The 25,134-nt window shown below is 41.2% G+C and overlaps 1 protein-coding gene and 2 long non-coding RNA genes across 3 annotated transcripts in view; 2 read left to right on the top strand and 1 right to left on the bottom strand.

The window, feature by feature from the left end:
• cacna1ha (calcium channel, voltage-dependent, T type, alpha 1H subunit a) overlaps nucleotides 1-25,134 on the bottom strand; it is a 140,285-nt gene that overhangs the window by 88,722 nt on the left and 26,429 nt on the right. The window lies entirely within an intron of this gene.
• Nucleotides 2,677-5,158, top strand: LOC146633437 (uncharacterized). The gene is made up of 4 exons (XR_014906136.1): nucleotides 2,677-2,897; nucleotides 4,227-4,489; nucleotides 4,583-4,754; nucleotides 5,139-5,158. It is a non-coding gene; the product is annotated as an uncharacterized LOC146633437 (long non-coding RNA).
• On the top strand, nucleotides 18,121-19,009 carry LOC146633438 (uncharacterized). The gene is made up of 3 exons (XR_014906138.1): nucleotides 18,121-18,199; nucleotides 18,278-18,353; nucleotides 18,759-19,009. It is a non-coding gene; the product is annotated as an uncharacterized LOC146633438 (long non-coding RNA).

The following is a 25,134-nucleotide window of genomic DNA, read 5'->3' on the forward strand; positions in this document are numbered from 1 at the left end:
TGTCTCAAGTTACGGTTTCCATAGAAACAGATAAAATATGTACAGAAGCCTCTCTATCCGTGTGAATGAGCCATACCATAATGCTCTAACTGGTGTGGGTGGACAATTGCAGGAGTCTTTTCACAGTGTAGCACAGAGCTTGGTCTGCATGTTCCAGTTTTTTCAGAAGTCAGGAACACCTTCTTTCCAAAGATATATTTTCTTATTATTTGATAAAAAAAAATAGAGTACACCAAATATGTTTTGCATATTTAATTCCAAGTTGAGGACAGGCATTCTCGATTGGAAAATACACAAACAAAGCACCGGAGTGATCATATAGCACTCAGAGAGGAAGACAATAGTAATAACATTGATGTCGGGATTTATTGATAGCAATAATATATTTAAAAATGAATCTGACCTGTTACTTAATTTAGATCATATGTTCAAGTCTGGGGCTCAGTAATAAACTCTAGCTGTGGGTCAGGAGCTTCCAAGACTTCCCATATGTCTGCTGCTTGATGCAATTTCCTGTCACAGTCCGAGACAGTGCAAGATACACAGCATAATCGCTCCCTAATTTCCCAATTAAATTGTTTGAGCAGCACAAATGGAAAGTATTAAAGTTTAATGAGAGAAGAGTAATCAGTCACTGAGAATCCATATGCCCAGTGACCCCAAGAGACTTCTTAAACCGGTTATTAATAATTTATAAGCTTTATCAGATTTGTATTCCCCTCCAAACTGTAAAAGTAAAACAATAATGTTTAAATGCATTCAAATTAAAGCCATACTTCATGCCACTCTAACTAGTAAATTAAGTCTCAAAGCAGGCAAGTGAAATTATTTAAGCTGAACAACCCAAAGATTACAACAAAACAAAACAAAATCAATATGAGAGCACAAAATTTGTCTTCTGCAAACAGCGAGCAATTCCTCAAGTTTGCAATCACAACAAAAAGTCTGGGCAAATCGTTAGACTATCTTCTTCTGTTCATGTATTTTTGATCATACTTGTTTTTGATCAATCGTGTTCATGAATAGCAATGATTGTAAGTCCCCGGGCTCATTCTTTCATGCTTTTAAAAGTCAGGAAGACAGCCAGGCAACGTGAGCAACTCGTGAGTCCACATGAAAACCCCAGTTTGCTTGTCCTCCTGGCAGCATGGCTCTAAATACATTAGCTAACAAACGTTACAAGGTAAACTCTTGACTGTGGTGTGGAGGAGCTCGATTCCTGTAAAAACGATGCGGTTCATCCAAAAACAGTTAACACATTAACACCGTTCTTCTTCTTATCTACGTTCCTGTTGCACTGGTGTTAACGCAGGCACTTGCAACCACAAATGCTCCCTTTGACTCCGGCTACGTCCACACTAGCCCGGATAAATTTGAAAACGGCGTTTTCGTCTGAAAACGCTCCGTGTCAACACTAGCATTTTCAGTCGTTTTCACAGAGTTCTGCTTCCACATTGAAACGGCCGAAAACGCTTACGTTCCAGTCCTGCGCATGTGTGAAATGGAAGAAGATTCGACCCACCTCATTTCTGTCTGTCCCGTATTTACTTTCCGGCTCTTTGAAACATTGTGGCAAAATGTCGAGGAAAAGCACCGAGTTTTTTAAATGGACTAACAATGAAGTGGAGTTGTTGCTGCTAGTACCACAAAGGTACAAAGATGCAAACATGAGTGAGAATTAAAGAATTTGAAGAAAAGCTATCTGGAGCACGTACAGACTGATATTAATCTTTAATAGGGCTGTCAAAATTGAGAGCAAACAAAAAACTGCTGTATAATGCCCTCCGCTAGCTTAGTTTAATTGGTCACATGACTTCATCATATGACTAACGTGTCATCATTTTAGAAAGTCTCCGTCCACACTGCGACGCGAAAGCACCGTTTTGAAATGTAGACGTTTTCGAGAGCGTTTTGGAAACGCTGCATTTTCCATCAGCGAAAACGACGTCTCAGTGTGGACGGGAGGCCAAAACCGAGAGAAAACAATGCGGTGTGGATGCAGCCTAAAGTTACACTAACCTGAGGCAACATTTCCTCAGATGTGATTTTTTTTTTATTCTTTACTAATTAGCACCTTTTCCTAAGTTTACAGGCATATGCACCTTTTTATTTTCCCAATTGAAGCCCCAAAATATTGGAACTGTTGATAATGAAGAAGACCTTGAGCTTTCTTCTCAAATCCTTGGAAAAGCCCTTTTAACAGTGCTCACCTAACAAAGCCATGAATTTCCTCAACATCTCTTTGTGAGGTTGGACAGACTTCAACCCAACTTTTTACGCCTTCATTTGGGCGCAGTATTAAATCCTGTTTCATGTCAAAAGGCTACTCTGACCAGAGGATAGGTGGTGTAGAAGAGCTTCATGTGCTGCTGCACCCAACCTGAGTCAAGTCTGAGAACAAGCTGAATAACCTGACAACAACTCTCACTGTCACCACCTGCAGTCCGAAAGTACAGATACACACATGCCAACCTAGGTGTGAAAGGGACACGCATGCTTAAGTTATCAGCAGAGGATGATAATTTATTTAAAGCCAACATGAAAACAGTCATAGTCAAGCTTTTAAAGAAACGTTGCAAACTATATTACATATAAACACATATCAGCCATGTAGCTTGATCCCTGCCACAAACCGATCTCTTGAAAATGTTTGGATACACAGCAAAAATGCCAGTGTTGATTTTTCAGTGTTAGTAGATTTCAACAGAGTTCCGAGTTAGTTCAACACTTAATCGAGTTAAAATAACACATCGGGAGTTGATTCCTGAAAAGTGTAAGTGTAGATTTTAGTCGTTACTGCATTTTAACACTGTGGGTGTTAAATTAGACCACACCTTCATTTCCTGTGGAGCTTCGCAATCCAGAATCTTCGGTCGCCATTTTTTCTTGCTGATGCGGTAAGTTTTATTCGGTTAAATATTAAGTTTTAGATTGATGTTAGAACAAGTAACATGATAACTAGTAAAAGAAATAGTATTTATATCAAAATACATCATCTTTAAGTGTCATATTTGAATTTTAACTGTTTTTGTTAAGCTGGGCTACTGCTAGCTAGAACTCTGCAAAGTACCAGTTTCTTTCCTAATATTCATTTAGCATAATCTGGCTATTGGCAGACTGTAATGAATATTACATGTTAATATATTTCACAGTTTTTATTAAATGCCTTTTATTTATTTTCGAATTAAACTGCCAAAGCCTTAGGGTCAGTGGTCTCAAACTCGCGGCCCAGAGGCCACTCGTGGCCCAAAGGCCACTTGCGGCCCACGTCAGGTGAGGTGAAGAAGTATAATGCAATTTGGCCCTTAAAGTGACTTTTTTTTGTCATTAGCCAAAAATGATTTAATATAAAGGCAATGAGGGCAGAGTGTTACCGGCCCTCATGGGTAGTGTAGTCCGTGCTGCGGGGAGAACGTGTGGAACTGCCCCTCCCGTTGTGTGTTTGAGCGCGAGAGAGGGAGAAAGTAAGAGCTGTTACCGATGAGAAATGGAAGAAGAGAGCATGTAAATATAATAATAACCACTGCCGCCAAAATGAGTGCCTGCTTGTAAGAAAGCTGTTAAGATTCGACTGTACACTGTGTTCGCTGACAGTAAAGCTACAAGCCCGACAACCCAGCGTATTGGCCAGAGGTGTCATTACCATGGTTCAGAGCCGCGGACCTGGCCAAGGTAACAAGAGAGTACAAACATGTGGAGGGATTGGCTTTGTTAGTTCAGTGAGAGTCAAAAACTAATGTGTACACTTATTTCTGCATTTTTATTTTGTTAAATATGAATAAAATTACAGCAGAAGTGCTGCAAAGTGTCTGACCAGAAAGAGAGGACCATTGTGTTAATTTGGTAGTTCAATTAAAGGCATCGGTTAGTTAAGAGGGAGAGGGGGGGATGCGTTCATATTTGCAGTTTTGTCTTGTTATACAATATTTGAAATTTAAAAACGAACAAACCAAACGCTACATTGTCAGGAATATTTGTGGGGAGGGTTTTTATCGCTTAAAATATATAAAAAATAATAAAATAGAAATATGGTTCCTACTAACCCCTGTGATAGTTGAGAGAATACTGTATTGCAGTCATGTTACACAGCTTGTACTACTTAAAAAATGGATCAAGGATGTTTTTCTTAACAAAATTAATTTTAACTCAGTCTAAAGGGACTAGACATGCTAGATATTTTGCAAAGAAATGGTGTTATATGCTGGACCTTATTTTACTCTTGGCAGGTGGTGATATGCTGGTTCCCGAGAAGAGATGAACTAATCAAAGTCAGCTTTTCAAGACAGCCCCAAGACTCTTCGCAACTTGTGTTCAAATGTGAGGCCGTTGTCAGGTGATAAATGCAAGGAAGAGGCACTCAACTGACATGAAACATGTCAAAGACAACATGAAGGTGACATTTCAACATAGGCAAAAAGTGGTTCAAGAACCTGCCATAGCTTCTACTGTCCTGGACCTTTTCCCAAGATTTCTGGATACACCTGGCTTGGTAAGGCATAAAATAATTTAATGACTGCTTTGTGGTTCCTTTGTTTGTTTTCTTGTTAATGTGTTGTTTCTGTTGTTACACTTTGTGTTTAAGATTGACCAAGACTTCACAATGCTGTTTTTTGGGGAGGAAGTGTCTGGTAAGTTCCTTGCAAAGTGGCCAACATTCTTCAAGCCAAGGATCATCAAAGATTGCAAAAATCTGTCCCAGAGTACAGAATTGGATGAGCTGCTCATTTCTGCACAGCGTTACTCTAACGAGGCTGGTAAGTGTAAGTTAGAAATGGTAGATTTTGCATGCCTTTACAGCATTTGCTTAATTCCCACAACACAATATATCACTCATTTCTGTATGGTATGAAAACAAGCTTACAAACATGTTAAACCTGAAATGACATTTAATGTAGTTTGAACACAAAAAAAGTTACATAATCTTACTATTGTTATGACTCGATATCTACTTCACTTGGTGGCCAGAAGATTTTAAGTCTCTAGAAATGAATTTTTATACCAAGGCGCTGGAAAACTGCCTTATTAGAAAAATTATCAGGTGTCTAAAATGTCATCATGGTATTACATAACGTGGAAAAATGACTGCTGTGGTCCTTTAAATGACAGTAATTGTGATGATCTTAATTTCTATTCTGTAGTTTGGGACTGCGAGGCGGCTGCCATCTTTTGCTGCTTCACTTCACTCCAACATCTAAGGGAAGGACGTCTTCAAAGATTAGCACATCAGATGCTGCTCACCACCTAATGAAATTCATCAAGGTATGCTTTTTAGAATTGTATATTTCTCTTTTGATGAGAACAGATGCAAATTATCAACGGCTGATATTTTAAGATGGCAAGGTGATCCAACCTGCAGCAGATGTATCTATCCCAGACAAGCTTGGTGTTGCAGGACTGACATGTCATTGTTTCTATTAAAACTAAATGTACACATTGAAACAAAAATAATTGTGCGCGCGGAGTGAAACATTTTAATATTGTCATAATTTCAAACAGCAATGCCTCAACATCAGATTATCAATTTTGTTTAATGTGAATCACTTGGTTTCTTTCTCTCCCTCAGGTGGGAGGTAGCACAGAGGCTTTTCTTAAGGCTGGCCCCACTCAGCCATTCGTCCTGTGGGTTGGAGAAAGAAAGAACATCATCCAAAGTTTCTACCCAAAGTTTCTACATTGTCCTAGATCAAAAGGTCATTCCCTGTGTGACACAGATGGGAGATGCAGGTTTTGACAAGGCAAAACTTTTCAAGGCACATTTTTTAATTTGCCGTGTCCTTTGATAAGGCATTGGACAACTTCTACACATTCATCCAGACCATCAAGTGTATGGCATTGATGTTGGCAGCGTGAAGGACAGTCCTCGGGTCAATGAAACAAGAGGAAGTCTTCACTGTACGGTTTAAAGATATCCACTATTCAGCACTTTGACTGGAAATGTTCATCTGTTACATTTGCAAGATACACCACACAAGTTGCTCAGAGTTATTTAGACATTTGAAGTTCCAGCATGGTTTGTACCCAGGAAAGTTTTTACGTTTGACCTGTGGAGAGCCTGGATGTTCATTTATCTTTCACACGTACTCTGGTTACAAGCGGCACTTATTCCGAGCACATGGAGACTGCGTTCACTCTGAGGTCATCAACAATTTTGAGCCTGTACCTAACGATGGAACCTCTGTTTCACAGCCTGTAAATGTGGCTCATCCCATGACAATAACTACACCGGTTCCAGTTGAAAAAAGGCAAATACTGAACATGTGCAGCTCTGTTATTGCTCAAGTACAATCATCAGGAGTTCCTGAAAGTACTGTACAGTGTTTAGTTGGTTCATTGGAGGAACTGGTTAATGACATCCATGCACATGCAAAACAATCTGTTGTCGACTGTTTGTCAACTGATACATCAAGAGAAACCTTAGAAAAAGTTGAGGATTGCTTTGATCAGCTTGAAAATCCATTTTCATGTCTTAACACAGAATCTAAAAGGATAAGATATTTTGAGCAAAAATGGAAAATAGTTGAACCCATAGAGCATGTTCTTGGTGTGCGTTTTGATGTACGCAAAGATAGAACAACAGGGACATACAGGCAAGTTCCTGTCAATGATAAATTCATGTACGTTCCTATCATGGGATCCCTTTCATCTATGTTTCGAAACAGTGAACTTTGTAGCAGTTTCCAGAAAAAAAAACTAAACATGGAGGGATTGTACAGAGATTTAAATGACGGCTCCTACTTCAAAAATCACAGTTTATTCTCACAACAAGAACATGCTCTCCAGATCCAGCTCTACTATGACGATTTTGAAACTGCTAATCCTTTAGGCTCAAAAAAGGGGGTGCACAAACTTGGTTGTATTTATTTTGTTTTGAGAAATTTGCCACCAGAGTTAAATTCTGTGTTGATGAACATTCATCTTGTAGCCCTTTTTCATTCAGAAGACTTAAAAAAATATGGGTTTGATCCTATCCTAAAGCCACTTGTTGATGATCTAAAGATTTTAGAAACTGAAGGAATGCAAGTGCCCTTTTCAGCCACACCTGTGAGAGGTTCGCTTTTTCAGATTACAGGTGACAACTTGGCTTTACATAGCATTTTTGGTTTTGTTGAATCATTTAGTGCAAACTATTGTTGTAGATTTTGTTTAACTGATAAGACAGAGTTGCAGTCAGTTTTTAGTGAAGATCATGTAGGCTTAACACTGCGTTCCAAAGAACTTCATTACAAACACTGTGGTGCCATTCAACAAAATCCTGCTTTGGCCTCAACATTTGGTGTAAAAAGAAATTGTTTACTCAATTCACTTCGGCTGTTCCATATTTCAGACAACTATGCTGTAGACATAATGCATGATCTACTAGAGGGAGTGGTGCAGTATGAGTTAAAGCTTGTGTTTCAGTACTTGATTAAGACCTCTTTGATATCCTTGAATTCATTGTCACAGAGAATTATAAGCTTTAACTACGGATATGCACAGAGAAGGAACAGGCCAGGTGGGCTAAAACTGGATGACAACAGCAAAGATCTTGGGCTTAATGCTGTGCAGTCATGGTGTCTTTTGCGGAATAGCCCATTGATTTTTGGAGATATCGTTTGCAGAAATGATGGACATTGGAACTTGCTACTTTTGTTAGTTCAAATTGTGAACATTGTTTTTTCACCCATTATAACTCATGGCATGACTTGCTATTTGAAACATCTGATTGCCGATCATCACAAGGCTTTCAAATCTCTCTTTCCAGAACGGAATTTGATTCCAAAGCACCACCTAATGATCCATTACCCACGCTGCATTAGAAAAATTGGGCCACTCATACATATGTGGTGCATGAGATTTGAAGCAAAGCACAAGTTCTTCAAAAGATCTGTAAAGAACTTTAAAAATATCACAAAAACACTAGTAAAAAAACATCAGAATCAATTAGCCTTTCATTTTGAAAATTTTTATTTTAAAAGGTTACAGTTCGGCCCCATTAATGAAGTCTTGGCCAGCAGCTTAAAAGGCAGTGAAGCACTGAATAAAATGTTTGATGTTTCTTCTATTGTTCCTACAACTTCCTGGGTCAAAAGTTATGGTACAGAATATCAAGTTGGGATGTATGTTTGTTCTGGTGTTGAAAATGAGATGCCTTTGTTCAGTAAGATTGTCAGTATAATTGTTAGCGATTTCAATACTTATCTTCTAACTTGTAAGGTCTCAACAGTATATTTCAATGATCACTTAAATGCATTTGTTATTGAGGATGGATTAGATGTCTTTGCACTGATCTCTGTAGATGATCTGGTGTACTATAGACCTTATGATAGGCAATTTTCAAATGGCACTGATGACAAAATGTACATTGTCCCATACTGTAATTTTGTATGACTTGTTTACTTGTGGTGTATCTGAATACAAAGTATTTTGGAACGTTAATGTCTTGTATTTCTTTGTAATGGGTGGATGTTGGGGGTTAATTGTAGCAGTAGAGATATCAGAGATTAATGGGAGTTTATTGTAATCTGGTGGTATTAATGATTTGACTGACACTAGTGTTAGTGTTAGAAAATTAACACTATTCAGAGTTGAATTTTTTAACACCAGGGCTAGTGTAAAGTACCACCAACACTATTCGGTGTTAATTTTTAACACTTAACACCAGTGTAGAATATTTTTGACACTGGTCAGTGTTACTCAGTGTTAATTTTTAACTCTGTGCAGTGTTAAAATAACACTAGCTCGTTGTTAAAAATATAACACTTTGAAAAGTGTTAATTTAACACTCAAAAGAGTGGACACATATAGACACTTTTCTAGTGTTAAATTTAACACTCACAGTGTCAATTTAACACTGGCGATTTTGCTGTGTATATTCTGCTCTTCGCCTACCTACATCTGTATTTCCCTGGTGATGGAGTTCTAACAGGCCATCTTCACTTTCTGCTTTAGCACACTGGTTTCTTTTCTGCACTTGCATGTATTGCTGTTTTGTCACAGGCACTGCAGCAGGACTGAAAAGCCTACACAAAAAGCGGATGTGAAAACTTACAGTGGAGTACAGAGGCAATACAACACAAAATGTATCTCAGCGTCCTCTAGCTCTTTATTTTTCCCTTCGGCCTTTTTGTGCATCTCGTTTCTTTTATTCTGTTCCCCGGCAGCTCCCCTCTCCACTTTCTCCCCTCTCTTATCCATCGTTATGTCTCTCCTGCTGTCTAGAAGCTGTCACATGCTTGAGGAGACTGAACAGAACACCACGGCCCTACTTGACAGCCACCTGCTGTACATGTGTGTGTACGTGCATAAGTGTGTGTGTTAAGAGGAGATCATTGGCATGGTGTACAATGAAGCATGTCAGAACTCTAACCAAAGACTAGATAATTCCTTTTGTGTGTTTGTCTGTGTGATTTCTTTCAGTCCTACGGTGACTACATACACAAAAATACACATCTAAAGTGGCCAAGCATGTAAAACCAGTGTTTGGTGGAGACATTAGTCCATTAGCAGGATCACATTGTCAACAAATGGAGCTTAAAAAGCAACTTTGATCCAGCTGAATACAATAGGATTAGCCTAAAGCCTTTATACATACAAATACTCACTTTGTACCTCATGCATAGTCGCTCACTTGCACGCACACACATACACACACAGCTTTTTAAAAAAAAGGAAACACTCATCATGCACATAATTACTCTCTTTTATTTAACCTCTGTTAAATCAGACAGCTCAGTGAACAGAACATTTTCCAGCTCCACTTTTTATGCAGGAGTAACATTTCCTGGGGTGCAGCTTTTCTCTGCCCTTTCATTATTTTGGTGGCAAAAGTACACCACACGTGACTCCAACTGGGGTCAGCACATGCAAAAGGGGCTCCTGAAATGGACAAAACCTTCTACTCTATCATATAACTATGACTTCTGAAACAAGTACCGCCTTCTAAATGTCTATACTTCCACCCTCTGCTGCTTTTTTCAGTTGTCTCTGACGAGCAGGGGTGGATGCTACCAGGATCTTACTGATACCAGTGTTGTTATTTCTGCTTACTGATCCCATTCTTTGTCAGTTCTCTTATTGATTCCTTATTGAATTATCTGTGTGGAAAAAATTGAGGCCAACACAGGTCAAACGACACGACACACACATGGTTTAAGTATGCAGTACGGCATTGGTTAAAGCCATTATAAGCTTGGACGAACCTGACATTTTGCAACCAATCTTCATCTAGCTGAGATTTTTAATTGATGCAAACTGGGATGTCAAAATATGTTCGTATTGGTTTTTTTTTTTTTTTTTGTAATTCCAAATTCTCCATTGTGACATTTTTCTTGGTTTTTGTAGCAATTTGCTGTTTCAAGGTGTTTTCCAGTTGGTAATTTTGGTTGGCAGCAAAAGACACATAACCTTTGATTTCACAAAAAAAGCAAGATGGCAACAGCCATGATGTCAGAATGGAGGCTTTAAGATAATCCAAGGGGGCTACATCTATCTTTTGTATACAGTTACATATGAAGCAGTGCACAAAAGAATGTGTGCCCTCGTGAATATCTTATTGTCAGATTTATGTGCAGTCTCCAATTTAAACTGTGTGCATGTCAAAGTATGATCAAGCTGTGATTTCCAGACTAAATCATGCTCCACCAGCTCCAGGCTGTGTGCTAAGTAGACACATACTGTGTCTTGATTCACAAAAATTGGCATTCAGACAGCCAGCTTCAGAAACTAAAAGCAATAATGTGACATTTTATAAAAGTGATTGTGTATTTGTGAAGATAAGCGTCAACACGGGTGTTTAATATAAAAGGCAATCACAAAGAACTGACAATAAGCAGTTTCACTCCTCCCCCCCAGCTCCTCTGCCACCCCTCCGACCTCCTTTCTTCTCCCCTTTTTCTCTCGCCATGCTTTTTGCTCCCTCGTTTTCTTCCCCCCTAGTGAAGTTAAAGGTCAAACCTGTCTCGGGCTTGGAGATAAATCAGCTCCCATCACATCACTGTGTGTACATCTTTACGCTAAACCAGAACACAGATAAGACCCGATCATGCTCAGATCTTCCCCCCAGCAGAAGTGGCATTCATTGCAGAGTTGCATAAAAACTGAAAACATTATGCTGAACATGATTAAGGCAGTCATTTTCCCATAGTCTCATAGTCCCTCTGGCTCACGCGCTCATAGGTAGAAACACACATATATGCACAGAGCTGGTTGTTTAGAGCTGAAGCGATACAAAGAGTTTTAATGTCACATTTATCTTCCCTGTCAAAGGCACTTATAAAGTGAATTGCTTTTTCACTTTCTGTCCTCTCTTACTCTCTCTGTGCAGAGTGAATAAAGGACACGACGTGTTTTACGGTGCCAAAGATGATTGTTGTGCTGACTGCTTTAAAAGTTAGAATGAAACACACTTGGCATCTTTGTCAATGCTGGTAGTATTATATACATGAATACAATTTAAGAGGTTAAAGACATGGGAGGCAGGTGTAGTGTAAGAGGCAGCATGTTCTCCTCTTTGAGTTGCGTGCACTAAACAAACCAGATATGACCTGCTGCTTCCACGCTAAATTAATGATTGCATGTCTTGCAGAGGGAAAGATTGATGCTCTCTCATGACGGCACTCGTTCAGCCTTCAAAACACATTACTTCTCCCTCTCACGCTTATTCTCCAATGTCTCTCCCAACCTCATCTCATTCCTAATGTAATTAACCTGACTTTGCTCCCTCTTCTGTATTTATGACTGTACTGCTTCTTGCTTTGCTAGACTGCTTCATTTCGGTCCTCTTCTGAACTCGTCTTCCTTTTATTTCCTTAAACCTTCTCTGCTATCTTATCCCCACATCTCTATCGTTTAGCTTTTTCCTACCTTTCTTAGTCTGTGATCCCACTGTAATGTGACATAGGCAGTTTATGCACTGAAACGGGACCTGAAGAATCCTCAGATGGCTACATTCTAGCGTATTATTGTATGCTGAAGAAGACGAAGGAGAAAGCTCGGCAAGCCTGACAGAACTACAGTTGCGACGGAACTGCTGCAACAGCTCTGCTCCGACTCATTGGTAAGAAAAGCGGAGTTGGCTATGGAAATACTTTGCAGTCATGGAGGAGGTGACCAAGGAATGATAATTGAGTCCCAAAAGGCAATATGCAAATGATGTTAGTCTGTTTTTTGGACTGGGAAGAGGAAATACTTCCAATTTAGCAGAGCAGCTAAAAGACCGGCATCCAGATCTACTTGAAGAATTCAAGTTTCAATTTATATTAACACCATCCGATATATTATCCGTCTTACATTATTGTGAAATGCATGTTACCATTTTGTTTGGGACAGCTTTGTTCCACAAGCTGAAATGTTTGCTAAAGCTAACATTAAACAGTGATGCTAATCTAACTGCTACATTAGTAGGCTACTCAACAGACTGCTTCTGTTAAAAATATTTTCCTTTCCATTATTAATATCACTTATTACATCACTTCTGGGGAAAAAGTTATTTTTTATACTATTCCTTACATTACTTTCATGTTACTCTGTAAAACAGCTGAAACACACTGTCTCATAGTCACCATTTAACAATTTAAACCTGAGGCCAGAACCCCACACAGCAACAATGATCCCTAATGAGGACACACATCTCTAAGACCTTTCTCTTAGTAAAATACAAAGCTGATCGCATAAAGCAAAGATGAAAGCCAGCACAAAAAAACGATCTCCAGTGATTCTGCTTTCATAACATGAACAGGTAGAAAGGGAGACTGCTCATCTGCTTGTTACCTGTTGAGGGCCTGGCTGTTAAGGTTCGGGCTGCTGGGTTTGGCACTCATTCAGCTTTGCTCTGGGGTTTTTTGCTAGCTTAGTGTTACCATGCTGTTTTGGCAGATGCTAACATAAAAACGAAGTTGTGTTAGCAGCATAACGTGGTTGTTCCTGTCCTGGTTGCAGTTTTGCACTTTGTCATTTATCTCGTCCTTTTGTGCAATAAAAACAAATGTTCATATCCACGCTCTAGAGTGCATCATAAATTTCCTCTTCTGACATGTGAAATAAGCTGATTGTAGTGCAAGTGCAGGAATCGATAAGCGGGATCGATAAGCAAAATAACAATTCCAAGGAATCGGACTACTGGGAACTGGTTTTCTACAAGAACCGGTTCTCAATTCCCATCTGTAGACACTGTCCTATAAAGGGATGCACTTGACCACCAACAATACTCATGTAACCTGTGGTGTTTCAGTTCAGCTGCCACTAAGGAGCCTAAAGAGTGCAGAGTAAAAGATCCCCCCACATCTTAACACCACCACCAACAGCATGAATGGTTGATACACAGCCGATAGATCCATGCTCTCATGTTGTTCCTGCCAAATTCTGAGGCTACCATCTGAATGTCACGGAAGAAATCAATACTTATCAGATCCGACATTGTTTTTCCAATCTTCTGTTGCCCAATTTTGTCGAGCCTGTGAGAATTGTAGCTTCTGTTTCCTGTTCTTAGTTGACAGGAGTGACACTGGATGAGGTCTTCTGCTGCTGTGGCCCATCTGCTTTAAGGCTCCATGTGTTGAATCCCTCACCTAAACACTCAAGCCAGTTAAATCATTGTTCTGTCCCATTTGGCAGGTTGTGTTGATCATGTCTACATGCCTGAATGCACTAGCTCATTAAGGACTTACGTTAACCAGCAGTTGAATAACTGTACCTGATAAAAGAGCCCATGGGTTTATATTGAACCTCTTATACCGCTCATGTCATGTCATTCATAATGTTCTAAATGTTACATTCTTATGTTGAGATGCAATTCAGAAAGTCCTCAACTGTGATAGAAAAAAAAACAGAAAATATAGAAATAAAAGTCTCCATTGAACTTAACACAAAATTAAACTAAGTTCATTAAAACTGGCTGCAAAAAGAAAAACAGTGTAAATTTCTGAATATTACAATAAAAGTGCAATCATGCAGTGTATCATGGCCATTATGTCTGAGGTGAGTCACGCTGACTGGACAGAACTTATTGTTTTATTCAAAGGCCAGTCATAAGCCAAGATACTATACCAGTAGGTGTGCAGAGATTGCTGCGCAGGGAGCCAATTTTACAACCTATACTGACAGTATTTCAGCTGGAACTGACAGATTTAAAGGCCAGCCGGGAGACTCTTAAATGAGTCTACAAATATTGGCTTATTCTAGCCTTTCCCCAATACTCTCTGAATTTTGAGTCTTTCTCTCCCAAAGTATTTCTCCCCATTTCTGCCTGTACTTTACATCATGCTCGCCTCCTTTAAATCAAATGTCACCACATCCAACTTTCTGCCATACCCATTTCCTGTCTCTTTCTATGTGTGTGTGTCACTGTCCATGCATGTGTGCGTGGCAGAAGTAATTTACAGAGGCCCCCATTACACCTAATGAGAGGGCTTGTAAGAGGGCTATCATTCCATTAACCTCATCAGCATCTTCTCTCACTTGAATACACACACACACACACACACACTCGCATACAGAATGCACAGGCCTAATGCTCACATGAGGAAATACCAGCCACTTCATCAGGTACACCTGCGAAATCTAATGCAATCCAGTGCAACACCTCCTGATTAAATTCTACAGTGCTCAAATAGGGAAAAATAAAGTAACACTCGATCATCACAGCGTAACACGCACTCAGTCAAACTTTAGGGATATCAGTCTTTCCAGTTTAAGGGCTAAACCATTATGAATCCATTTCACCTGCTTTGCTGCAGCGAAAGTGACAACAGGTGCACTAGAGAGGCAATAATGAGGAAACTCCCAAAAGGGAATGGTTTTTCCAGGTGTTGGCCACAGACCATTGCTCTCTACTCGTCCCTCATGACTGCATGACTGCACATCCACATGTGACATCACACTAAGGTTTGCAGCATCTCCCTGCACAGTATCAAGAGCACGGAGGAGGAGGAAGAGCGCTGTCAGAGCCCTATAAAATGACTTCTGCAGGCTACCCACGTGCATGTTTCTAATCAAACTGTCAGAAACAGACTCCATGATCATGGGATGAGGGCCTGAGATGCTTTGCTTTTTGTCGCTGACCATTGCTGTGCAGCTTGATCGTCTTTCGCCAGAGAACACTGGCGCCCTAGTCTCTTCACAGATGACGTTACAGGTAGCATAACATTTGCCACGGCTTCTCCAGACTCCTTCACGTCTGTCACATGTGCTCAGTGTGAACCTGCTCCCTTCTCCTGGTATGTCCTCCACACCCTTGAGAATATGGAGGGGGATACAGCAAATCATGTTGTGACGGCACCATGGGATGGGCGTCCCGGAGGAGGTGGATGAGCTGGGCAGCCACAATATGCTGAATGTATCCTAATGCAAACGGTAGTGACAGTAGCAAAGAAAGTCAGGAAGGACAAGAGAGGAATGGTCTGTGGAGGTGTGTCACTTTCACTTGTTTCCTATTTGTGCTACAAAGTGTAATTTTCACATACAGTAATTTTATACAATTAAAAATGTGGCTTTTGATATAGCTTACAGTTAGGGCTGGATTAGGTGACCCTGAACCCTCCCTTAGTAGGTCTAAGCTGCTGGGAGGTTTCCCATAATCCACTGACTGTTTCTTCTTCACTCACCTCTTTGCACTGTTTTGTGTTGGGTTACTTTGCGTCTTTTGTCCTGCTTTCCTCCCCTCACCCCTATCTGTCATGGCTGCCCCTCCCTGAGCCTGGTTCTGCCATTGGTTTCTTCCTGTTAAAGGGGAGTTTTTCTTTTCCCACTGATTTTGAGGGTTTTCTCTGTATTATTTTAAGGCCTTTACCATATATTTTAAAGTAAAGTAAAGTAAAGACTACTGTTGTTGTGACTGGGCACTATATAAATAAAGCTGAATTGATTTGAAATGGGAGCACTACCTCTGCTACTTGTCCCTCTCCATTCCTGCCTGGCCTTTTTCTATCGTTGTTTGTTGTTTGCTTTCTCCGGATTTATCCTCCGATGTCCCATCTGCTTAAGTGAGTATGTTTCATGTTGTTGGTACTTTCATATTATTTTCATATTTATGCGTGCCTCGGACTGTCTGTGAGAACATCATTCCATGTTTGTGTGTGTGTGTGTGTACATGGTTGTTGAGGTGATTGAACCTCTAGAAGTGAACAATTTTCGCCCACTTGGTTTGATCAGCTGTTAATTGAATTGGAGAGAGTAACAAGAGGGTCAGAAAGACTGTTCATTGTTTTACAGCCATCTGGAGCCTTTGCCTTTGGGGGGCTCGCTCACTCGCACACATGCAAAAGAACACAGAGCTGTTCTTATTCGCTGACAGCAAATACACATGCACACAGTCCCCCTGGTGTTCCCACACCTTATGCAAAATCAAAATTAAATAATTAAAAACTATGAGCTGCAGTGTGTATTGTTGCATAACAGCTGAGACACAGAGTCAGAAAGAGAAACAACTATTTTTAAAACTCCTGCACTTCTCGTAGCTGTGTGTGGATGAAGCCACGAAGTGAAACATCTCTTGGCTTTCTTTTGCTCTGCTGCAGTCTGTCTCTGCTGCGGGAAACTCAAGTCTTTTTTCCACACTTCCTCCTTCCTCTTGCACCCATCCTCTTGTATCTCATCTCATTTCCTTTCCCCTTGTGTCATTGTTTCCTTGTCAACCCTCCTCTCTTCTCTCACTCAATCTCACTATGCTCTCACCTCCTCTTCTGTCACTGAGTTTTATGAATATTTTTCTTTTACTTCTCTTTTTTTATTCACCACCTTGTATTATTCTATTGGTAACACTGTAATAAACATTCTAAAATAAAGGCAAATTATTGGTTAATTAAACTTTATACATATTTTACTATTAGAACTACTAATAATGTATATAAAGTATTAAGCCCTATGATTGACTGGCAACCTCTCCAGTGTACATCACCTCTCCTGATGTCAGCTGGAATTAGCACCCTCACATGACCCTGAATGGATATGTAGTATTATGGATTTCATAATAGCTAATAAGAGCTGTTATGTTTTATATAATTAAATGTTTATAACTGCTCATGTGCCTCAAAGCCACTGGTGTCCCAGAGATAGACTTAGGCTCTCCTTTAGCAATGGCCTAATGGTCAAAAGCGCCATCTTTTCCAAAGCAATTGCCAGACAATTGCTTTTTTGTCACATATCTGTCTTTTAGCTCAGAGTGTGTCGTCCAGACTAGTTGAGGAAAAGGCCATTTTTCCACTCATCAACAATGTTACGTTTTCCCATTTTATTCCACCTTTTGTTTTCACCACTCATTTATTCATTTTCTGATTGAAGCTCCTCTCAACCGTGAATCTTTGTTCCTCTAGGCTACTCCTATTAGCCATGTTTACCCCAACAACCTTTATTATGGCCCAATTAGAATGTGACCATCTCATTTAACCACCCATCAAAATAAATCGACCACTGGGAGATGTAAATTATTTTTTGTGAACTTTTTATAGCAGTTTGATAAGAGTTTTTGTTATGTAACCCTCATTCCCATTACTTTCTATATTTGGAACATTTTTCTGCAGAAACTAAGTAACAGACTTTCCCTTGGAAAAGACACACGGCTGTCTCCTTCCAGATAGTGGGTTGCACACCTAACACCTAATAAATGAAAGATCCCCGGTTTGATCTCACAAGGAGACACAAATCCTTTTGGGTTTACGTCAGAAAGGGTAAAAAAAATCTGCTAAATGAAACATGGGGAGCTGCTGTGGTGATACCTTGTATATAAGAGAGTGGTTGAAAGTAGCTTCTTCTTCTTCCACAAGAACTGTCTTTTGTTTTGGGGATTTTCACTCATTTCCAGGCCTTTCATATGTGTTACTGAAATTTTTGCCACTTTTTTACAAATTGGAGATTTAAAGCAATGAAGTTCACTGCAAAAGTTTGTCAGCCTCAACTAAATTGAAGTCTAGTTTTTTTTTCTAGTTTAGACCCGCCACCTCACCCAAAGGTTTACTATATACTGTAATACTGTAATAACATTATTATCAATTTGTTAATAAGGGTCTCAGTTATTCAGGGATAAAAATCTCCCCCCCCCCCAAAAAAAACAAAACAAAATGTAACCCAGATCATTGTTTGAGTATGGGATTTCTGATTATTTGTGGTCACTGAACGCACCACTGTGCCGTGTGCATAGCCACTCTCTAGTCCAGCTACAGAGTTTTTCCTTCCGTTCGTCCGATGAGGCGCATGCTGCTCTCGTGCCCTCTACGAGCTGGAAATTCGGGTACAGTAGACATTTGAGTCGCTGTAAATAGTTTTAAAAACCTTTATATGTGAAGCTAATGATTTAATATGTTGTTAGGAAAAAGTCTTGTAGCAGTTACAAACGTGAAGCGGAGCTGAGTCCGACAGCATTCGCCATTACACGAACTCCTCTGGTGAGTTAGCGTGCAGCTCATGTTCGTATGAAATGTTTTGTGCCTTATTATACTGCAGCGAGGTATCAAATCTACCGCTGTCATGTTGTTAAGAAAGAGGCTAAATATTGTATAACGTGTGTTATTGGCTGACTGTTAGCAAGCTAGCCGTTAAGTGAGCCTAGCTAATGTCCTGAAATGGCGGCCGACACGAGGTCAGTTACAGTGTTATTATGTTATGCCTAAGAGAACAGCATTAATAAGCATTGTTAACAGCATTTATGTTCTGTTATATTTTTATTTTGACAAACCTGTATTATTATAATGGTAAGTCTGTTAAATAAGCCGTTAGTGACATGGACACTGAGTCAGTGGTACTGAGACTTATGAACATTTCAGTTAATTCTTCTGCACACTTGTGTGTAGGCTGGTTTGTTTGCCCTTTTGGTGCCCTGGATCCTACTGGATGAACTGCCTTGTGGAAGTCCTCATCTGATGACTCTGCCGAACCGTCCTGGCAAATAGATGGTCGTTGCTGCTTGCTGGATGCTATTATTGGATGCTACACCGTTCCAACAGAGCGGTAGGAACAATTCAAAGGGCCCCAACGATGCGCTTTATTTTTCCCTGAGCTCAGGTGATTTTCTTTTGGCCAAAGGACCTTAAAGGATACATATTTGTTTTTATTTATTTATTTATTTTATTTTTCTTATGACACTGAGTGGAAAGACACTACAAAAAAAAAGGGGTTTATTATTTAAAATTGTGTCTAATAAATGTGTTTATGTTAAGTAAGTGTGGTGTCCATTGTGTGCTGGAAGCCTTATTGTTCCTGTGGTGGAGCAGCTACTACCAATCTCCTTTACGAAACTAGCCTCTGACAGGATACAGGTATTTGGGATACATTTGATTTCTTGTAACCTATTTTTAGAGAAACTGTGATTCTGGGTTAAACATCGGGGTGAAATTGATGACACCGACACCTAGTGAACTGCCCAAGGTCAACAGTCCTGATTTCCACGCATTAAAGGTTTGGCGTAAGTACAGATTGCGTTACAAGTGGCGAGCCAGCCAGGAGATTGGTGAAAAGTAGCACCTTGACTTTCCAGCTCACAACACCTACCTCTTTTCCTTGACCCTATTGTGTTGGACATGGATCTTTGCAGACGTTTTGATGTAGATGGCCAGTGCTCACTTTTTGTGACTGGCGTTGAAGGGATTTACACAGATGATGACATTGCTAGTGTTTTTTCAGTAAATGGTAAAGTTTCTCGGATAGTTCGAATTCCAGATGAATCAAACCAGCCAGAGGGTAGAGTCCTGATACAATATTTGTCCGATCAAGCCATTTCCAAGATCAACCCCCAGATCTTAGGCGACTTGCCGAGCCCCAAGGATCCTGCTATCGGTTGGTCTGTCAAAACCATTCGAGATGTTGCTCAGGAAGAGGTAGGCAAGGAGTTAGCTCGTAGATATTTAGAAGAACTGAAGGCTGTTGGAGATAGTGGTAAAGCAGGTTTCTTGAGTGTTATTCAGAGTGAGGTCAAAGAAGTTCGACATAACTCTGAGATTCCTGACACACAGCCACACACAGCTCAGGATGGTGACACATCCCTCCATGACATTGTAGCTAGTGATCATGATGAACCTAATCACTACACACAGACCCACAATGCACCTGATAGTGCTGTGGTGAACCCTGTTAATATCGACCGCAGTCTCCTTAACCCACCTCAGATTCAAAAAGTTGTCGTTGAGCACGTTATCAGAAATGACTCAACAGCCCCGTGGTCTACACAAACCAGACTGCGCACCTTTTCTGGCCGTGCTCCTAGGCCCAATGGTGAGGTAGACTATGAAACATGGCACACACAAGTGGACCTTCTTGTCAGTGATTGCTCTCTTAGTGATGTGCAAAAGGTTAGGAAAATACTTGAAAGTTTGCTAAGTCCAGCAGCCGATGTTGTTAAGTTGCTTGGTGTGAGTTCACCACCCAGGGCTTATGTTAGGCAGCTCGATTCCGCTTTCAGTGTTGTAGAGGACGGAGAAGAGTTATTTGCAACCTTTCTCAGCTCCAACCAGAATAGCGGAGAAAAGCCCTCAGCATATTTGAACAGACTCCATAGCCTCCTTACTCGAGCTATTTCTAGAGGGGGAGTCTCTGTCGAAACTTTGAGCGAACACCTACTCAGACAGTTTATTAGAGGCTGCTGGGACCAGAGTCTCATTATAGCTCTCCAACTAGAAAACAAAAAGAACAGTCCACCAACATTCCCAGATCTACTCCTTATGTTGAGGACCGAGGAAGGTCGTAGATCTGCAAAGCTAGACAGGATGAAAAAACATCTGGGTGCTACAAAAGCAGCTGTACATGCCCACTCCATTTTTGATGTACCCTCCTATGATGATGAGCCCGTTCCAACACAGACTGCAAAGCAGAGCGAAGCATCTAAGCTTGAGAGGAGAATGGATGAGCTTTCAAAGCAGGTAGAGAAACCGAGTCAAAGGTCCAAGAATTCTCCTTTTGACAGTGAGCTTAGTGCAGCGTTAAAACAGAGGCAAGAAGAAACTGTTAAACTTGAAAGCAAAATAGATGAGTTGTCTAAACAACTCAGAGAGCTCACTCAGAACCAAAAATGTCCTAAAGAGAATAATAGTGGCAAAGACTTCCTTACGGCAAGAAATAGCAGTGCCAGGAGACCAGTTAAGGTTCTCTCTATGCCAAAAGCATGGTTCTGCTTTAGATGTGGTGAAGATAACCACATTGCCGCTCGATGCCCAAATGAACCCAACCAGGCACTAGTCCGCCAGAAGAATGCTGAGTTAAAGGAAAAGCAAGGAAGGTTCCAAGCCCAACAGGTTACTGAGCCTTTTGCTTTAAACTTGTAGCGGCTCCTGCTGTGGGACGTCCAGGAGCTGAGACCAGCATTAGTCCCGCCTCAAGTGACCAAAGAATTGGTGTTCAGAGCAAAATAAAGACCCAGACAACGGTTCAAGATTTCAGTTCCCAATCCCGCTTGCCACCCGGTCTGATAGGTCCTCGTTGTTCAGCTTCTGTTTTGGTTGAGGGTGTGCAATGCAACTCTATCATGGATAGTGGTTCACAAGTCACTACAATCTCCGAATCATTTCACAAGGATAAGCTGGCACATCTCCCCATTCAGCCCATTCAAGCATTGCTTGAGATTGAGGGTGCAGGTGGACAGCACGTTCCCTACCTTGGTTATGTTGAGACCCACATCACTTTTCCTCACAACATTACAGGCAAAGAGGAAGAGTTGGTTGTTTTGGCTCTTGTTGTGCCTGAGTGCCATTTTAACAGCAGAATACCAGTTTTGATTGGTACCAATGCACTGTTAAGACTCCATGATAAGTTATCTGAACGTGACGGTCCAGATTTCCTTCACAGACTGTGTTCCAGAGATGTAGCACTGGTTCTCCAGCACTTGGCTAAACAAATGGATGATTGCCACATACACCCAGTGAGGTTGCACGGGAAAGTACCAGTCACCATCCCTGCCAACCACAAGTGCTGTTTAATGGGAGATGTTAGGCTGAGAAAGAACACTCCTAACGTAAGTTTCGTCCTTGAACCAAATGAACACGACAAGTTACCTGGTGGTTTATTTCTTGAAACTGCTTTGATAGACATCCCTTACAAAGCTAAGAGTAAGGTTCCAGTCGTCTTGCAGAACTTGAGTGGGCATAGTATTGTATTGCAACCAGGAAGTACAGTTGCCCAGGTATGTGTAGCCCAGCACATTTCACCCCTGGTGCCTGTTTCAAATGCTTCTTCTCATGACAAGTTTGATGGAGAGAAGCTTAAGTTTAATCTTGATGAGTCACCCATCTCTGAAGAATGGAAAGAGCGCATCACCACCAAGCTCAAGTCTATTTCAGAAGTGTTTGCGGTTGATGATCTGTCTTATGGTCACACCACTGTGGTAAAACACCACATTCGGCTGAACGATGACACGCCGTTTAAGGAACGGTCGAGGCCCATCCACCCAAGTGACAGAGAAGCTGTCAAGCAACACCTCAAAGAACTGCTTAATGCAGGGGTTATTAGGGAGTCAGAGAGCCCCTACGCATCTCCAATAGTAGTTGTGCGTAAAAAGGATGGTTCAATCAGGTTGTGCGTTGATTACCGCAAGTTGAACGCACGGACCATTAGGGATACTTATGCCCTCCCAAACATTGAGGAGACCTTCACGGCCCTTAGTGGTGCCAAGTGGTTCTCGGTCATGGACCTCAAATCAGGCTATTATCAGGTTGAGATGGCCGAGGAAGATAAAGCTAAAACTGCTTTTGTCTGTCCTCTTGGGTTTTATGAGTTTAATCGCCTGCCTCAGGGCGTTACAAATGCCCCAAGTACGTTTCAACGACTGATGGAGAAGTGTGTTGGGGGTTTGAACTTGAGTGAGGTACTTGTGTTTTTGGATGATCTGATTGTGTTTTCAGACACCCTGGAGGAACATGAGGTGAGACTCATGAGGGTGCTGAACCGGTTGAGGGACTTTGGGTTGAAGCTGTCCCCAGAAAAATGTCATTTCTTTAGGCCCTCGGTGAAGTACCTTGGCCATGTGGTTGATGCCCAAGGAGTTCACACAGATCCTGATAAGATCTCAGCTTTGAAAACATGGCCTCGTCCTACAAACAAGAGAGAGTTAAAATGTTTCCTAGGCTTTGCCGGTTATTACCGGAGATTCATTGATGGATACTCAAAGATCGCAAAGCCTTTAAATAGTCTCACGGCTGGTTACTACTCACCCAAAAAGAGGGGTAAAGTGTATCTTGGAGAACATTTCAGACAACCATCAAACATTAACTTACCTTTTGGAGAGGAGTGGACACCTGAATGTGAAAATGCGTTTAAGACTTTGATTGAGAGACTGACATCGGCACCTGTCCTTGCTTTTGCCAACCCACAGCTACCATATGTCCTGCACACTTATGCCAGTCGTGAAGGCTTGGGTGCAGCGCTCTACCAAGAGCAGGACGGGAAGCTGAGAGCTGTGGCTTATGCAAGCAGAGGACTTTCCAAAAGTGAGAGAAACTATCCCACTCACAAGCTTGAATTTCTAGCTTTGAAGTGGGCAGTTTGTGAGAAGTTTAACAGCTACCTTTATGGCGCTAACTTCACCATTGTGACGGATAACAATCCTCTCACGTATGTACTGACATCTGCAAAGTTAGATGCTGCTGGTCATCGCTGGTTAGCTGCGCTGTCTACTTATCAGTTCACCGTTAAGTACAGGGCCGGTCATGCCAATCGCGATGCAGATGGGCTGTCCCGACGACCACAAGCTCCTCCTTTTGAAGATGAGGATTTCATCAAAGAAAGGGAGAGAGTTGATGACATGAAAAACCGTCTTCTAGAGGTGAGCAACGAGATGAGTCACGAGGTGGTATCTGCCTTATGTCAACGCCATCTTGTGGTGTCAAAGATCGAGCACTGTTCAAATCTAGAACAACCCTTGGCTGTAGAGTCTCTTGCTGTTGATCCCTCAACAGTTGCGGATGTATTTGGAGAAGACACATTACCATCTATGACAAGCTCTGACTGGTATAAAGCTCAGAGGGATGACCCGGTTGTCTCACGTGTCATTACCTTCGTTGAAAGAGCTCAAAAGCCCAGCTTCAGAGAAACAAACCTTGAAGTTCCTGATGTTAGGCTCCTTCTCAAGGAGTGGAGAAGACTCGAAATGAGAGATGGAGTATTGTACAGGAAATGGACAAATAGAGACAACACTGTATGGCAGTTAGTCCTACCTGAACAGTTCAGAGGGAAAGCGTTGCGTGGAGTGCATGATGAAGTTGGTCATCTTGGTTTTGAACGAGCACTGCATCTTGCCCGTTCCAGATTCTATTGGCCAATGATGACAAAGTCTGTAGAAGAGAAGTGCAGACAGTGTCCACGCTGTGTCAGGAGGAAAGCAGTGCCTCAGAAGGCAGCGCCTCTTGAAAATATTATAGCAACTTACCCGCTTGAACTCGTCTGTATGGACTATTTGTCAGTTGAGCCAGACAACAGAGACACCCGGAACATATTAGTTATCACTGACCATTTTACAAAGTTTGCTGTGGCAGTGCCAACTAAAGATCAGAAGTCCAGGACCATTGCAAAAGCTCTGTGGGAGAACTTCATAGTTCATTATGGGTTTCCCAGTCGTCTACTCAGTGATCAGGGTAGAGACTTTGAATCTCACACAATCAAAGAGCTATGTGCTTTGATAGGAGCAGACAAAATCCGCACTACACCTTATCATCCTCGCGGAAACCCGGTGGAAAGGTTTAACCGGACGCTTCTTGATATGTTGGGTACGTTGGAAGAGGAAGACAAATCTCACTGGAGGGACTTTGTTAAACCCTTAGTTCATGCGTATAACTGCACGAGGAACGACACAACTGGTTTCTCTCCTTATGAACTGATGTTTGGCAGACAACCCCGACTACCCATTGATTTAGTCTTAGGTATCCAACCTGAAAATGCCAACCATAAGTCTCATTCAGAGTATGTGAACAACCTTCGTCAACGTCTGGAGGAGAGCTACACTCTAGCTGCAAAAAACTCCCAGAAGATCGGAGAAAGGAATAAAGTTAGGTTTGACAAGAGGATTAGAGTGGCCGAGCTCTGTGCAGGTGACAGGGTTTTGGTTAGGAACATGAGTATCAGAGGTAAACACAAAATCTCAGACAGGTGGGAACAGAAAGTACATGTTGTGGTTAAACGAATCAATGATGGCCCTGTCTATGTTGTGGAACCCGAGTTGGGAGACGGACCAAAACGCACCTTACACAG

This window comes from Diplotaxodon limnothrissa, linkage group LG4 (assembly GCF_057381915.1).
Source record: "Diplotaxodon limnothrissa isolate DT_005_m linkage group LG4, D_limnothrissa_male_GT1.1, whole genome shotgun sequence".
NCBI classification, from domain to species: Eukaryota; Metazoa; Chordata; class Actinopteri; order Cichliformes; family Cichlidae; genus Diplotaxodon; species Diplotaxodon limnothrissa.